Raw genomic sequence first — 13,347 nt, 5'->3', positions numbered from 1 at the left:
ACATATGGAGCAGAGGTCCATCAGCGGCTATTAGCCACAAGGTATAGATGGAACTCTCTGTCTAGGGCAGTGATGCTCTGTATTCTTGGTGTTTGGGGGGGCAATCAGTGGGGGGGCTTCTAGTGTCCCTTCCCCACTGGCAGACCTCCTGAGGACACCTGGTTTTTTGGCCACTGTGTGACACAGAGTGTTGGACTGGATGGGCCATTGGCCTGATCCAACCTGGCTTCTCTTATGTTCTTATGACAAAATGTGCGCTATCTGAACCATGAGCAAAGCTGAACAAAACAGCAATCCAGCAGATGAAAGACTTTGTGGGTGTTCTCATATGAAGCAGCCATGTACCCTTGGTCTACCTAGGCCTCTCTGCCTGGTCATGGCTCCCCAGGGTCAGCTAACACTGATTGTTGGGAAAACCTAGGATTGAACCTGCGAGCTTCTGCATGCAAATCAAGTGCTTGACTACTGAGCCATGGCCACTCCCAAGAAAAAGCTGCTTCTAACAATGGTCTCCTTTGATGGGTGAAGAGCCTGTCCCAACACCTGCAAGTATTTTATCTGGAGGGTTTGCCAGAGACTAAACCTGAAACCTTCTTATGCAAAGCAGGTGCTCTAGCACTGAGATGCGGCCTCTCCCTTCCTCCTCTTCTCCCATATGTCTGGCTTTAAGGACAGACGAGCTTTCACGGGGTATGCAACTTCCAGACCTGGCACGTTTTCATTCCACAAATGAAGCTCTGTTATCACTTTACACGTCCTGTGGCATTCCATGCAGGTTCCAAAATGGAGCTTGCCGGTTTGAATTACGCTCTGAGGGAAGAGCTCGACAAAGCCTGAAATGCAAACCTGGGGAGGGAAGGGCGTGAAACGGATTCTGGACTTGACTTGCAGAGGCGAGGTGATGTTCATTGCCTTTGGCACTGTCAGTTCTCTCTCTGAGGCTTCTCTGGGCCATGCAGTGCTGGGGGTGGAATCTAAGCAGAATCCTTGGTGCCCAGCTAGCTTTGAAGTTATGGAATTGCGGGATCCTTCTTGGATCTTCTTGGATGTGCCACATTACCAAGCCTGGGGACAGAGAAAAATGTTGAAAAGGAGAGAGAGAAGGGGGGCACATCCCTTTGCAACAATGGAGGAAGCCATCAGAGCCAAGTATACCTGAATCTAGGCCTGGAGAAGAGCCCCTGAGCTGAATTGTAATGAGCAAAAGGGCCTGCTTTGAAGGTCGTCCAAAGGCAGAAGGTGAAACTTCCATGGTTTATACAAGAGGCTTGTGCATTCCCCTAAGACTCCAGCGTGGCTCTGAGATCTGAGTTCTGACAGTCTAGAATAGGTTGATAGCTCTGGACTAATAGCAATATCTACAGCGGGGTCCCCAATCCTGTTGAAGCTGACAATAGTTTGGGAATCTGAAGAACAGGGAATAGATGCCACAACAAAATGGCTGCCGTATGGGATGGCCGAATCACAAGATGTTGAGAAGCTCCAGAAAATGTTAGGTGGTTTCAAGCCAAACCTCATTCTGTGATGGAGGATAACTCGGAAGTGACATCATAGCATTTGTGACATCACCCCATCCCCAAACTCCATCCCCCAAAACTTGGGATGAGTGTGCCGCTGCAGAGCTGGCAACTCTAGTTGGGGCTCAGCCAGTGCTAGGTTCACAAGCATGTGAATCAGCTGCCAGGATCCAACCTTTGGGTCAGAGCCAGGGGCTGCCCCACCCTCTAGCATCCTTTAGGGACGAGCCTTTGGGGATGCCTCAGTTGCTGGAGGGAAGGAGTTCAGTCTCACCCACTACCCTCTCTCTCCTGTCTAGCACGTTTTCCCCAGCTGCGGCAGAGAGGCCCAGCCCATCTGCTCTGGCTCAACTGGGGCCTCTCTTTTAAAGAAGCCGCTGGAGGTAGGGTAGCCCTGGGCTCATCTAATGCCCCAAGATGAGGGGTGTGAGAAACAGGCAGGATTGGCCCTCCAGTGTGGTCACCTCCTCTTTGGCCTGGCCTGCACCAGTGCCTTGTCTGCTCCCCAGACTGGCACAGGCCTAAGGGGGTCCAGGAAACACCCTCCGCTTCAGAGCCCTGCATCCTTACTGGGCTGAGCAGCAGGCACAGCTGGCTCTGGGAGCAACCGAGAAGTTGCCCTCCCATCTCTCCTTCTGCACTTTCTGGTTGGGGCTTGGGTCCTGGGGAGGGCAGGGCTGCCAGTGCTGACCAATCAGGTGGCCCATCAGAGCCGGTAAGTGCAGGTCTAGGGCTCCCAACCCCTGGATATCAGCAGTCATCAACAGGGTGCTTTTGGCCATGGACAGAAAGATTTTCTCTCACCACTGAGTTAATGCAACTAGAACACAAGCAGGTGGAATGACAAAGGGCTCTGGGCTCATGCAACTTCCAGGCAACCTGGAGCACCTCTTGTTATCCAAAGGTCCTTCTGTCCTGTGGGCCCACATAACAGACATTTGGTTGCTGCTCCTTATGATATTGCAAAGATTCTCTCTAGTCAGAACTGGCATGCCAAAATCCCCTGTGTATGCAGCGGAGAAAGGGCAGGGGACATCTGTGAAAGCAGGGGCAGAGAAAATGGTCTGGAGAGGGCCAGTTGAAGGAACTGGTTGTTTCCTGTCCAGGCTTCCTTTCCAGGACTGACTCTTCTAGCCCTCGAGATTTCTAAACAAGCGGTTGTGTCACTGATTAGGGCCAATCCTCGACTGATATTTGCAGGGTGTGCAGTTAAGATAATTAAAACCAATTCAGAGCGACAGCAGCAAGTGCTGTTCCTCTCCCCACTCCCCACTCCAGAAGGAAACAGCCGATCAAATATACGAGAAAGGCAAGAGCAGAGATACTGGCTTGTCCCTTCTTGCAACGAACGAATCGGTGTGGACAGACGGATCCTAATTGAATCCAGGAGGGTTGGATTCAGGCAGACAAAACACGAGGGTGACTCAGAGCAAAGGCTTGGCCAGCTTTCGGATGACACAGTAGATCCCGGCCAAGTGGGAACCTGGCCCAGTCGGGCGGGCGGGGGGGGGGGGGGACATGGGCTCGTCCTCCAGACACCCACCTGCTTTCTGTAGGCCACAGGCTGCAGCCAAAGTTCGGACTTAGGCAAGGCTCACGGCTGTAAGAACTGTGAGGCTCTGCTGAGGACAGACTCGGGTAGCGCTTCTTCTTGGGGATTTCCCCCCATGCAATGGGAAAAGCCCCCATTTTAAAAGGGAGCATCCCTATGAGGTTGCACTTGTTCTGAGGACAAGTTTGGTGTAGTGGTTAAGAGCGCGGAACTCTGATCTGGACAACTGGGTTTGATTCCTCACTCCTCCACTTCAAGCCAGCGGGGTGACCTTGGATCAGTCACAGCTCTCTCGGAGCTCTCTCAGCCTCACCCACCTCACAGGGTGTTTTGTTGTGGGGATAATAATGACATACTTTGTAAAACGCTCTGAGTGGGCGTTAAGTCGTCCTGAAGGGCGGTATAGAAACCGAATGTTGTTGTTATAATTTGTTGGCCTCCCAGGGCTTTCCCTCTTTAAACTGAATCACAGAAAAACGTCCTTTGATTCAGTGCAAGGGAGGGCTTTTTTCTGGGAAAAGAGGTGGTGGAACTCGGTGCTGGAACTCAGGGCCGCACAATGATGTCACTTTGGGTCAGCTGGAACAAGGGGGGAGTTTTTTAAAGTTTAAATTGACCTCGGTGAAAATGGTCACATAGCCGGTGGCCCCGCTTCCTGATCTCCAGACAGAGGAGAGTTTAGATCGCCCTCTGCACCACGGCGCAGAGGGCAATCTAAGCTCCCCTCTGTCTGGAGATCAGGGGGCAGGGTCACCAGCCATGTGACCATTTTCAAGAGGTGCCGGAACTCCGTTCCATCCCGTTCCTGCTGAAAAAAAGCCCTGGGTGGCTCTGAGATGGGAACCGAGCTAAGCTATGCCTTCAAAATGGCGGACCCATGCTCTTTACCCCCCCCCCCCGACCCTTTAAAGGGCTTTTTTTCTTTACCCAGTCGACCCATGCTGTGGCTATGCAGCACAGTTCAGCTGGGAAAGGAAAAGGGTGGTTTCCAAACTGGAAGGGGGAGGAAGTACTGCATCCATACAACGTGTTGGATAAAGTGGGGAAGGGCAGCAGGCAGGGTGGGGAGGCCATAGCAGTAAGCAGCTCAAGGATGGTATGTCTGGACAGTGTTCTGGCCCAGTCCCATATTGCTTGATACTGGCACCATGGCAGGTGTGTGTTTTTTTCAACCCCCCTGTGAAAGCAGCCTCAAGCAGTCCTGTGATGTGTAGCAGCAGCTACTAGCTCAGCTTTTATCTGCATCCCTTCTCTGGAACCGGATGTGCATATATTTACTTGGCCATCTTTCCCAACAACATTGTAAGTTAGGGTTGCTAGTATGAGCCCCGTGATGAAGCCGAGAACAGTGCCTGGCAGATGTCCATTTACTGAGCTTGCGGCAGGGAGATATCACCTGGGGTCTTCCCGGCTTTCCCTCTTAGCCACAAAACTGCTCAACGCTCATTTATACAAATCCATCTGCGTGAACGTGGCAATGTGTGCATGCACTTTGTCGCAAGGAAAGGTGGCTCGAATTAAGCCAAAATGGCACACAGTTGTGCCACAAGCAATACACTAAGTAATTAAAGTTGAAAAGAACAAGTGTCTGGTAGCACCTATAAGACGAACAAAATTTGTGGTAGGGTGTGAGCTGAAGAAATGAGCTGTGAGCTGGGACTCACAAAAACTCATACCCTACCACAAATGTTGTTAGTCTTATAGGTACTACTGGACTCTTGCTCTTTTCTACTGTTACAGACAGACGAACACAGCTACCCATCTTAAGTAATTAAAGGTTTGTGTAAACCCAGTGTGACCATCCACGGAGGAGGCTACCTGTTGCATCTCTGCATGATTTATTGTTCTGCCCTGGTCACGTTCCATTCAGTCTTATTTGGGAATGAATAATTCTGGTACTTCACTACATCAGGGCCGATTCCAGACGACTAACTTGAAGGCGCTGCATGCCGCCATGTTCCGGATCGCGACGGGGAAAACACGACGTCGCGCCAAACTTGCGTGAGAAGACACGATATTTCACATTTTCCCCGTTGCGATCTGGAACATGGTGGCATGCAGCGCCTTCAGGTTAGTCATCTGGAATCAGCCCAGTAGTGGTGATCTGAGCTTTTGCAGCAGAACCCACTGCCCTTAGAAGATGTTGCCTGTTGTATCTCTAGATGCATCACCACATAGTTCTCTGGCTATGCCTTCTCCTAATCGGTCCCCATTGTGGGTGAATAATTGTCCCAAGTTGCAGTGCAGAGACATTAACATGTGTCTTCAGAGGAGGCTGCCTGTTGCTTCTCTGCTAGAGTCACTGCTCCGGGCTTGTTTCCTTCTAGTCTGGATTTGTACTTAGGCTGAAACAGGAGCAGTAGTGACTCCTAAATTCTTATGCTGTCTGAGCTATGAGAATGTTGGGAACCTGAGTCCTGAAACTGAACACATGCCTGGAGACCCTTGAAGAATGTTCCCAACACAGCATGGCTTTCCCTGCACTAGTTCAGCTACCCACGTGGCCAAAGCCCTGTTCCCCAGTCCTGGGGAGCAGACCAGATTTAGCATCTTCCAGACGCTGCAGCTTTCTCAGTTGTTTTGTTTTTCCCCCCTTACATTTCTGGCCTGGCACCCTCTCCGCTTTCCCATGTTCTGACCCGACTTTCCTGTGCACGGACTCCTTTCTTGTGGGGGGGGGGGCGACAGGCAGCGAAAGGGCCCATTGCTGGCAGGTGCACCCTCTGGCTTGTCCCTGCTGACCAGTATTGTGGATGGAGCAGCATTCCTGCTGGTGGGGACGGCTCCCCACCGCTTGGCTGCCGTCTCGCTTGCTTGCTGTGCGAAAGGAACTTGTGCCCGTGCCAAAGGCTTCCCAAGAAATAAACATCATTCTAAATGAAGGCAGGAATGAATGAAGTAACATGGAAGGTATGAGATTGCCCCACCCCATCTTGCCCCGCCTCTCTGCCCCTCCAAACAGACGACTCCATCCATCCAGAAACCGTTAGACTGGCTCCAAAGCAAGGGGGGGTGTTTTTTTATTTAGTGTAGACTGGAAGGGGGCAGGTCAGCTTTCTCGAAAGGCACCCACTTGCTATCAGTGGGAAGAGAACGGCATTCTGGTTACGAAATGAAATGCTGTCCCCCCACATACACACCCAGTGGTGCAGAAAAAGGAGTCTGTGCACGCTCTTCTTTCTGTTTTTTGCATCTGCAGCTCTATGGAGTTGCCTCTCTCCCATTCTCTTCCTTCAAATCCCTCTTGCTTGGATGTTCTTCCTGAGCACAGATATATCTTGCCTGCTGGACGAGTGAAACAAACCCCTCTTCGAACATGCTCAGAGAACCTCACCCTTCATTTGCTTCTGGAATTCTATGTGCTGCAGGCCCTGATTGGACCCTCCTTCAGATGAGCTCAGAGAACCCTAAACTCCTTGAGTTGAATGCCGAGGATCCTAAATAGATTATTTAAGCACAGGGGCAAGTGACAGTGGATAGCCCAGGTGAGCCTGATTGCCTCAGATCTCAGAAGCTAAGCAGGGTCGGCCTTGGTTAATAATTGGATGGGAGACCTCCAACGAAGACCAGGGTGGCTGAGGAAGGCAATGGCAAACCACCTCTCTTAGTCTCTTGCCATGGAAACCCCACCAGGGGTTGCCATAAGTCAACTTTGACTTGAGGGCACTTTCCACCACCACTGGGGTAGAGTAGGGGAGCAACAACTGTCTGTGATAATGTTGGTGTGCTGACAAAGGAAGGGGGGGATTGGCCAGACAGTAAGCAAGCCCCAGGTGCACCATCAGCAGCTTCGGAGCTCACCTTCAACCTAGCTGACGCCTGCACAAGTCCAGAAGGGCAATGCCAGGCATAAACCATACCCAGGGAATATTGGCTATTAAGGCCACTGGGGAAAATCCCAGTGCAACAATGGCCTGCGGGGCCACAGCCACCACCCTTCCAGTGCTGCCCTGACCTTGGGTGCCCCTGCACAAGGTGGCAGGAGCCGCGGCTGCCATCGGCGGCCTCAAGCAAGCAACCTCCACTCTGTATGACGCAGGTGGGTGTGAGCTGGGCAGAAGTTGCCGCAACCTGATTCTTTCCATCTCACGGCATCAGGGTGGTTTCTCTTCCTGCTCCCCTCCCCCTCTGTTGGGGGCTGGGGAGCAGGCCTTCTTTGCCTCCCAGTTTGCCCTTGACTACACCTGTGACCTTTCCCAAAGTCGCTAGCCCCCACAGCACTATCAGCTTGGGGGCTCCCCTTAGTCGCTTGGACAGAGAACTGGTCCTGCATGCCAAGCAAGCTGATGTGGCATATTATTGTTCAGCATGCATGCTGGGGGTGGCCTCACCCTGTTTTTCCATTTCGCATATACTGTCTTCTGGACCCAATGCATCTGTGATGCCCAGGATGTTATGAAACAGCACAAACATAAAACCGCCTACTATGGAGTCAAACTCTTGGTCTAGCCCAGCTTTGCCTCTTCTGGCTGGCAGAGTTTCTCCAGAGGTCTTTGCCAGCACTCCTACCCAGAGGCCCTTGAACTGGAGGTGCTGGGGACTGAACCTGGGACCTCTTGCATGCAAGAAAGACTTGGCACTACTGGGCCACTGGGCTCCTCCTGACCGCCTCCTTCCACCCAGCCATTTTCAACCCAACAACTTTGGAAAACTGAATTCTGTATTCAGTGCCCCTTGGCCAACTTTGCTTGGCCTTTGTGATGCCAGATTCAATATAACAGTTTCTATCCAGTGCAATGCCAAGTCCTTGTTTTTCTGTTGTGAACCAACAACTACATCTGGACTAAACTCCAGAGCTCTCCCTCTGCCCTGGGGTCAAATGGCCACTCAGGTTGCCAACCTCCGGGTAGCACCTGGAGTTCTCCCTTAATTACAAGTGATCTCCAGACTATATAGCTCAGTTCCGCGGGAGAAGACAGCCTTGGAGCCCCATTGAGCTCCCCCTTCCACACACTCTGCCCTCCTCAGGCTCCACTCCCAAATCTCCAGGAATTTTCCAGCCTGGAGATGGCAACCCTAAAGGAGACAAGGATGATATATGATGCCCTCAGCTCCTTGGAGGAAGGGCAGCATAAATATGTAATAAATAAATAAAGATCGACATGGAGCCTCTCTGTTCAGAGGCAGTATATCCCAGAACACTCGCTGCTGGAGACAAATGAGAGGGGTGGCGTGTGGGCTTCCCTTCAGGACATCTGGCTGACCGTTGCTGGAAACAAGATGCTGGAACGAGGTGGACCCTCAGTCCGATCCAGCAGGCAGTCTTTATCTTGGTGTTCCATTATTCCACACACGCTGACATAGAGAAGGAGCTGAATCGGGGAGGGTGGAGGTGGACATTGGGAGAGCAGAGCTTCCAACACCCCATCGATCTTTCAGCCAGTTGCCAAACTGGGAGAGAGACCCAGAAACGTCAGGATGAATCTGGTGTGATGTCGGGAACCGTTGTGGTATTTGCCTGGAGGCCATGAAGTCATGGAAGTTGGGCCTTCCCAAGGACACGCATTCCTCCACCTCCCTCTCCAGCTGTGCCCAAGAGGGGGGGCACCCAGCCATCTCCCCCCCCCAAGGGGACATGGCCCACATTCTTTTCTGCTGAGCTCCACCTCCCTATGGTCCTTCTCCCCCCCCCCTCGATGCTCTCTTCTCTGTCCTTGCGCAAGGCAAAGGGGACATGTTTGGCATGTTTCACAGCCTCCTTGTTCCTCAGCCAAACTCGGCAGGAACGGCCGGCTGGGTCAGACGAGGAACATCGCTGGCTCTGTTCCTCCCACTGAGGCGACATAAGACCCAGGCTCTCCCTTTGGGCTGCCCAGGTGGACATCCAGCAGACCCGAATCTGTACCAGTTCATGTCCTAGACTTCTGTGCAGCTCACCAGGGACATAGAATTCTCCCCCGGAATTCTTCGGAATTCTGAAGGAAGAGCAGAGCACTTGCAAAGATTCCTACCATATGTGTGGTTTCTAAGATGGAAGGTGATGTTTGAGCCTGCTTGCAAAACTTTTGACAAAGCAAGACAGCCAGAGGCATGTCAGTTTCCAGTGGTGAAGGAAAGGTGTTCTGCACATGCTCCAAAATGCTCCTTCGTGCCTCTTAAGCTTGGAAAGCCGTTGGCTGAACACTGACACAATGCCACCTTTCCCTCCCTCCTTTTAAATGTCTCCTAATACCCTCGTCTTCATCAAAGCTCTTGACTAAACCATTCAATCCTTGCCCATCCTTTACTGAAAAACAACCTATGTACTTAGGGTTGCCAATTATGTGTTGGGAAATTCCTGGAGATTTGGGGAAGTGGAACCTGAGACTGCGTTGCACAGTAACTTCCAGATAAACAGCTGGGAGTGATGTCACTATGTTGAGCAATGCTCTAGGAATACACCCAATCTTTACGGTAAATACCATAGAGATTGGGGGTCTCTAGAGCATCACTTGACACTGTGACATTATTTCTGGGTCTTCACTTGGAAATGATGTCACCATGTTGAGTGATGGTCCCCCTCTCCATGGCCTGTCCCCAAACCTTCTAGGTTTGCCAGGCAACACTGTCTGTCTGTCTGTCTGTCCGTCCGTCCGTCCACCTGGCCCTTCCTCCAAAAAGCTTGGGATAGTACACAGGGGGTTTCCTGTTCTCTGTTTTATCATCACAACAACCCAGTGAGGTAGGTTAGGCTGAGAGAGAGTGACGGGCCTAAGGTCACCCAGCAAGATTCATAGATGAGTGAGGATTTGAACTTGGGTCTCCCTGGGGCCGAGTCTGACACTTTGACCTCTGTATCATAGTGGATCTCTTCCCTACGCAAGTGTAGCATCAACAGTGCGTGGCGTACTACCAAGTTTACAGCATGCATCACCAATCATGGCCAGACCGAACAGCCATATTGCACCACTTTTCTTTCCCTTTTTACTGCTGCTGCAGCTGCCAACCAGGCTTTTCACCCCAGAAGGAGCAAAAAATGGGGGGGGGGGGTAGGGGGGGGGAGAGTGACATCATGGAATGTCACAACAGCACTTCTGGTTGCACCTGACAGTAACATGGTGACTCTCTAGGAATTCTCTGGTCTCTTGTGGTGTCACGTGTGGGTACAACTGGATGCAACATTGTGACAATGTGCCACAATGCTCCCCCCCCCCGCTTTTTTTCTTCCACTGGAGTAGAGAGTGGCAGAGGGAACTGTGAGTCGGGGCAGGTGATTGTAAACCTACTAGCCTCACCTAGCAGAAAGATGAAGCAGAGATTGATGGAATTCCTAAATCAAGCTGGAAACCAAGAGCTGCAGGTTACTTTAGCAACTCTGTCTCAATGCTTTGCATCCAAACCACACCCCACACCTCAGTGCTGTTTCCCATTGGTGGTATGGTTGCCAGGGGAGACGGTTGGGGATACTCTGGTATTTGGCCAACACTCTGGTTAAACCATAGAGCTTCGCCCAAATACCAGAATGTCCCCAGCGTCTCCCAGCAATGTGCTGACAGCATTTCCAGGTGATGTCACAGAGAGTGATGTCAGCACATCGGGATGCTGCTTATGCACCCTCCCTTGCATTTCCTGGCATTTTACCCCTGCCAGCCGGCTGAGCGGTGGCAGGAAGTGCCTGTTGGTGGAAGTGGATCCCCAGCTCTGACTAGGAGAATGGTAAGCCTGATTGATGCTAGCCATCAGGAATCATAGACACTGGCACCTCTTCCTAAGGCACTGCAGCTCCCATGCTCTTTACTTCTGGAGCCACAATGCAACAGAAAGCTTTCTAGTGTACCACCAATTGAAACAGTCAACCCTCACCTATGCTGCTACCTAAGATCCAACTGGGACTGAACCAGGAGCCAGCATGCGCCCTTCTACTCTACTACTAAGCAAAGTTTGAAGACTTCCTCCGCCCTACTGTTGGATACACACCACGTTCTCTGTGCAAAAGAGGAGCTCTGTAGCTGAGCTGCAGCTCCTCTCAGGCATTGGCTTTTCAGTCCCGATTTCCAATACGAGATGTTCCAGCATCATTCTGAGCAATGCTCTCTTGGGAAGCAGAACACAATCAGAACCGGCTCTGAACTGTGAGTGATGAGGGTCCCCAAAGAGCACTTGAGCACATACCAAATTCATAGAATCTTTGCAGCGGTTCATTTGATTGTTCCGTCTTGATCAACGGCCAGCACAATTTCCAACATGGGAAAACGATTTCTGTTTCTCACCTCATTCCGTGCTAAGAACCAATCTCACCATGAAGAAATCTTCGGGCCTTTTTTGCTGAGCAGCCCGAGATATAAATTAGCTTTGAATTCAAATAGGGGCTACCTCATCAGGCCCTTTACATGCAGCCCCACCGAATTAAACCATTTTCAGAATGAATTGATGGATCAGTTCAAGGCCGGATGATTAATCATGTTTAAATACATGCGCATCTTGCCAAAACCATGATATAGGTGTTCTTGGAAGGAAGCGTAAAAACTTAGCAAGCACAAGCTACCGCACATTCTTGGAATGAAAGACCATCTTTAATATTTCCATTTCCATGACCAAAACAACTTCAAGCAAAAAAGCTCTCAGCCTCAAAGATTAATCAGCTGAAGTATTAGTTGATTGATCTGTGTCTGCCATTTCAAACATTTTTATTTCACTTTCCTCCAGGCGGCATTCTTCCTGGTTTTCCTGTCTACCGTTTTGCTCCCATCGTAGCTCTGTGAGGTTGGTTAGGTTGTGAGATGGTGTTTTGCCAAGGTCACTGTGTGAGCTTCATGGCTAACTGAGAATTTCAGTCCAGGTCACCCAGTTCCTAGTCATATAGCTAAACCTGATTGCCCACGCTGTGTTCTGATATTATCCAATTTATTACATGATCCCTGATTAGTTAGGGTTCCTCATACACTTAATCTATTCAGAAAGAAGTGCAGGAGAGGAGGAATGATAGCAAAGCAGCAACAATGAGGAAACTTTAACACCTAATGTTTCTTTTTTTAAAGTGAATATTGTCACAAACAAAATGTGCTTTGGAAAATATTTCTCTTCTCCACAAAATTGCTATTTTCAGTCTGAAAAACTGAAGCAGGAAACTATTTGGTACCCTAATGATAATTATAGCAGGTCAGACTGAACATGGCAATAGTCTAGGACAATTGTGCACAGTCCACAGAATACAAAGAGCCTCATCTTACTACATAATTGAGTAAGCGTGTTCCAGACGACTCACTGGTTAGCCCAGAGCGCAGGCACGATAGCATGCCCCTAGCGGGGATAAGTGGAGTGTCGCTCCCATCTGCAGCTGCCCGATCCAGACCCAAGGGGGCTAGAACAGGCTACTGCCTGGCGCACAAGACCGCCAGGGCACCTGCATCCTCCCCTCCCCGTGCTCCTGACCTTTCTACCCACCGAATGGGTGCAAGAGCACCCTGGGCAGCTGTCTCGTCTTCCCCCCCTCGCCTTTCCACCTGCCCGATCTGCGCAGGAGTGCCCCAGGCGGCTGCCTCCTCCGCCCCCCCCCTTTCCACCTGCCCCATGGGCACAGAAGCACCCCAGGCGGCTGCCTCCCCCTCTCCCTTTCCGGCCTTTCCTGTTTCCTCAGAGACCAGGTCTACCTACCTCCCATTCCTTTATAGGGTCAGACCCGCGGAGTCAGGTCTCCCCACCCCCCACAACACTCCTTGCCTCTGCAGGCACCCAATTTGGCATCGATTGGGGCCGAATCAGGCATCTGTGGGAAACAGGAGCACCCCACGGGGCTTGCTGCCCCCCCAACGCTCCTTGCTCTGCAGCCAGCTGAGGGGCGCAGGAACACGCCAGAGCCCTTGCCACCACCCCCAGCAGCACTCCCTGCCTCTGCAGCCGGCTGCAGGGATGAATCAGGCGGCTGTGGGTCGCAGGAGCGCTCCAGGGCCCATGCTGCCCCCAGCAGTGCTTCCAGGTTCCGGAGCCACCCAATGCAGGCCATGGAGGCAGCAGAGAGGCCCAGGATGGCAGCACCGCTCTCCCAAGGCCCCGCAGCAGGGCCCTGCAAAATCAGTTTTCTAGAGCTCATTGTATTTTTTCTCACAACAGGCTCTATTGCTAGTTCACAATAATCAAAAACCAAAAGAGCCACATGATACAGTGCGCGCTCTGTGCACCAACTTACAAACACGCACACACAGTAAAATAAGATTAAACTATTAAATATATAACTATCCCCATGACTGCATCTACATAATTTTCTGGACTTTTACTTCTCTCTCTGGGAGGGAAGGTAGCATGGTAGAGGCCGATCCCGTCGAATCTCAGAAGTTAAACAGGTCAGTACTTGGACGGGAG

This window comes from Eublepharis macularius, chromosome 17, assembly GCF_028583425.1.
Source record: "Eublepharis macularius isolate TG4126 chromosome 17, MPM_Emac_v1.0, whole genome shotgun sequence".
NCBI classification, from domain to species: Eukaryota; Metazoa; Chordata; class Lepidosauria; order Squamata; family Eublepharidae; genus Eublepharis; species Eublepharis macularius.
This window is presented reverse-complemented; position numbering follows the sequence as displayed.